The sequence below is a fragment of the Galeopterus variegatus genome, unplaced genomic scaffold, assembly GCF_000696425.1.
Source record: "Galeopterus variegatus unplaced genomic scaffold, G_variegatus-3.0.2 Scaffold9809, whole genome shotgun sequence".
Classification (NCBI taxonomy): Eukaryota; Metazoa; Chordata; class Mammalia; order Dermoptera; family Cynocephalidae; genus Galeopterus; species Galeopterus variegatus.
In genome coordinates, this window is record NW_007735920.1 from 23854 (window position 1) to 28625 (window position 4772).

The following is a 4772-nucleotide window of genomic DNA, read 5'->3' on the forward strand; positions in this document are numbered from 1 at the left end:
TATCTGCAAATGGTCCCCCCAAAGTATTCAGCGGAGTACTAGTCAGCTCTGCATGATGAAAGTACCAAAGGGTAGGGAAACATCTTAGAGGATTAAAAGGAATAATAATGGGACATTGAGTAGATAATTCAGAAGGATCTTGCCTCAGTAGTGGGAAATAATAAGGCCTAGAGTAAAAGTTGCTTTGGTCTCACCTAGAAAATCTTCAAAGCAAGACCAGAATGATTCAAACTGTTTCCAAATTAACTTAACTGTTAACTTGAACAAAGCTCAAGAATATTTATAGGAAAACAAAAATATTCATCACCCAACAAAGTAAAACTCACAGTACCTATCATTTAATCAAAAATTACCAGGAATGGGACAAGGAGCATCAGTGGGAGGGTGTGGGAGTACAACAAGAGACTGGTGAGGTGACCTTGGAGAATGAAAACCCAGGAGGGTTGCATGGAGAGGAGACAGAGGAACACTGCATCAGCCGCCATGTGTCCAACACTGGGATTGGCACAGGGAGAATTTCCCTGGCAGTGAAAAGGCAGGAGGAAAGAGGAAATAGACCCAGGAGAAGCCTCTGCCCATAGAAAAGGGGAAAGAGAAACCTCACCTAGGGGCATCCATTCAAGCTGAGTACCTTCAGCACACCAACACTGGGATTGGCACAGGGAGAATTTCCCTGGCAGTGAAAAGGCAGGAGGAAAGAGGAAACAGACCCAGGAGAAGCCTCTGCCCACAGAAAAGGGGAAAGAGAAACCTCACCTAGGGGCATCCATTCAAGCTGAGTACCTTCAGCACACCCCAGTGCACCTATCAGGGGCACAGGTCACTAGCCAGGATGCCAGCAAGTCTGTCCAGGACCAACGGTCAATATAAAACATATCAAACAGAAGGAGTCTCTCTCCTCCTCAAAAGTCACTCTAGAGCAATAGAAGAAGCAACTGCTCCACCAGATGACCAGACATCAATGTAGGGATACTAGAAATAAGAAAAAATGAAAAAGAAAATATGATATCACCAAAGGAATACAATAATTCTCAAGTACCAGGGCCCAAATAGCAGGAAACTTTTGAAATGCCTGAAAAGGAATTCTGAACAACAATCTTAAGGAAACTTGGTGGGGCAGGTACACACACTCACAGCTTACTCATGGATGTCAGTGGTGGCAGGAGCAGGCTTTGGCAAGTGAAAGAGCTGGACGGGTGGAACAAGAGAAAGTGGCTGCCCAGAGGACGTAGCTGAGAAGAAGAGTTTTGCTTTTTGTGTGCACCTTTAAAAACCTGTGCCTGCTATTGGCTGAGGGGTCCACCAGGAGCCTTCTCTCCTCCTGTTGCTCAATACTGAGCTTGCCAGCCTGAGCCAGCATGGGAAAGGTGGGAAGTGCACTTGATCAACACCCTGCACCCACAGCTACCCCGCGAGTGTCCATTGCTCAGTGGGTGCTGACCATGAGCACTTGCCTGGGACTCATGCCCAAGCCACAGGCCCCACAGAACAAGCCCATGTTCCTGCAGCTCAAGCTGGTGTTGTGCACCATGAATCCAGCCTGCAATGTAGTGCTCTTCCCAGTGAGGAGCTGAAGCACCCACACCACCATCCACAGGCACAGCCTGTACCCCTGCAGCCAGTGCCGCTGCCCACCGCCAGCCCCCGGCTGCCCCCTGAGGAGCTGGTCCAGACGAGATATAAAATGGAGAAGTATCTGACACCCAAACTTGCTCCAGTTCCTATAATTCCAGATCATAAAAAGTATAAACAAGACAGTGCCTCAGTCACAGACCAGTTCTTCACTGATAGTGAAGGGTTTTCTTACAGTATCAACTGTAATGAATGTCTTCCTCCCTGACATCACTCATCTGAGAACTGGCCTCTACAAAATTGCAGAGACTGTGCATAATACTCATCAAGACAGAACCTGTTACCATTTTCAGCTACCAGAGTGAGACGACTACCCCTCCTCCAGCCCTGACCCAGGGTCTCCCTGAGCTTACCAGTATATTAAGCTACCACCAGACCACAGCTCTGGAGGTGAACAATATTTCATCAAACAAGAACTTCCTATGCCAGTTCTTCATCTTTCTGTTCCTCCCCAGCAGGGCCACCTGTACCAGCTACTGAATATACTGAATCTAGATATGCCCAGTTCTACAAACCAGACAGCAGTAATGGACACTCTCAATGTTTCTACATCTGCTGCTATGGAAGGCCTTAACACACACCTCCGTTGTCAGTAGACTGCAATGAAACAATTCCAGAGCATGCCCCCTTGCACATACACAATGCCAAGTCAGTTTCTTCCACAATAGGACACTTACTTTTCTCCATCGCCACCAAGCTCTGAGCCTGGAAGTCCCAACAGACAAGGAGAGATGCTCCAGAGTTTAACCCTACCTCCATCTGATGCTGCTACAATTGCTCCTAAACTGACAATTCACAATACAAATTTGCCTGCCACCCCGCCAGTTAATGCACAAAACATCAAACCTGTCAGATGCAATAAAAGGAGTAACCCCAGTTTGGAAAAATGATGCATCTAGTACTGTAATTGTCCTGGTTGCACGAAAGTTTATACAAAGTCTTTTCATTTAAAAGCTTACCTGAGGACTCATACTGGTGAAAACCATACAGACTTTAAGCCAAAACTAAAAAAAGAGACAAGATAATGTATGATGATGAATGGATCTATCCAGCAAGAATATATAACAATCAGAAATATATATGTACTCAACATCAGAACACCCAGATATCTAAAGCGAACACTATTAGACCTACAGAGAGAGACCCCAATACAATAATAGTTGGTAACAACACCACTATCTCCGTACTGGACAGATCATCCAGGGAACAAATCAACAGAGAAATACAGGATTCACTACACTTTGGATCAAATGGACGTGGAAGACATCTACAGAACATTTCATCCATCAACTACAGAATATACATTCTTCTCATAAGCACATGAAACATTCTCCTGGATAGACCACATGTTAAGCCACAAATCAAGTCTCAACAAATTTTGAAAAATTGAATGATTTCAAGTATATTTTTATATCACAATGATTAAAACTAGAAATCAATAACAAGTGAAATTTTGGAAACTATACAAATACATGGAAATTAAGCAAAGTACTCCTGAACAATCAACCTATGGGTCAAAGAAGAAATTAAACAGGAAATGAAAAAAATGTCTTCAAACTAATGAAAATAAAGAAACATAATACCAAAACCTATGAACAGCCTCTTCAATAAATGGTACTGGGGAAAGTGGATATCCATACATAGAAGAATGAAATTAAACCCATACCTCTCATTATATACCAAAATCAACTCAAAATGGATTAAAGACTTAAGTATAGACCTGAAACTATAAAACTGTAGAGATAAACATAGGGGAAACACTTCAGGATGTAGAAATGGACAAAGACTTTATGAATAAGACCCCAAAAGCACAGGCAACAAAAGAAAAAATAAACAAATGGGATTATATCAAACTAAAAAGCCTTTGCACAGCAATGGAGACAATCTACAGATTGAAAAGAACCTACAGAATGGGAGAAAATATTTGTAAACTATGCATCCAATGAGGGCCTAATATCCAGAAAACACAAGAAAGTCAAACAATTTAGTTTTTTTTTTTAAAGAATCTGATTTAAAAATAAGCAAAGGAGCTTAATAGACATTTCTCAAAGGAAAATATACAAATGGTCAAAAGACATATGAAAAATGTTCAACATCATTAATCAGGGAAATACAAATCAAAACCACATAGAGATGTCATTTCAGCCCAGTTAGACTGGCCATTATCAGAAAGACAGAGAATGACAAATGCTGAGGAGGATGCAGAGAAAAGGGAACTATTCTACACTGTTGGTGAGACTGTAAAATAGTACAGCCATTATGGAAAATGGTATGGAGGTTTCTCAAACAACTATAGATAGAACTACCACACAATTCAGCAATCTCACTACTAGGTACATACACAAAGGAATGGAAATCATCATGTTGAAGGGATACCAGTACTCCTATGTTTATTACAACCCTATTTACAGTAGCCAAGAGTTGGAATCAACCTAAATGTCCATTGACAGTTGAATGGATAAGAAAATGTGGTATATACACACAATGGAGTATTACTCAGCCATAAAAAAAGAATGAAACTCGGCCATTCACATTCCTGTGAATGAACGTGGAGGAAATTATGTTAAGTGAAATAAGCCAGGCATAGAAAGAGAAATAACGAATGTCCTCACTCATGGTGGGAGCTAAGAAAGGGAGGGAGGGAGGGAGCCAAGACAATAATACATTGAACTTTCAGAAGGTGAGAACAGAAGTTTAGATATTAGAGAGGGGAAAAATTTAAAAGGGGAAGGGATTTAGGGAGAAATTGGTTAATGGATACAAACATGAGTACATTTCGTGATAACAAATATGCTACCTATCCTGATTTTATCATGGTGTATTTATACTAATAGTCAACTGTATACCCCCCAGTTGCTATGTATAATCAATTATGTTTCCATAAAAAAATAAAATAAAATTACCAGTCATGCAAATAAGAAAACATGTTCTATAATGAGAAAAATCATCCAGTTAAAACTGACCCAGAACCGACACAGATGTTAGAATTAGCAAACTAGAACATTAGAACATTATAACTATATTCCATACACGTACAAAGCTAGAGGAAAGATTAAAGATGTTAATTAGTAATGTGGGAAAAAACTTTAAAAGACCAAAATCCATCTTCTAGAAGTGAAAACTACAATATCTGAGATGAA

At 40.7% G+C, this 4772-nt stretch overlaps 1 pseudogene; it reads left to right on the forward strand.

Annotated features, from left to right (window-relative positions):
• The first annotated feature begins 1358 nt into the window (after positions 1-1358).
• LOC103609580 lies at positions 1359-2583 on the forward strand (annotated as a pseudogene).
• Positions 2584-4772: the final 2189 nt, after the last annotated feature.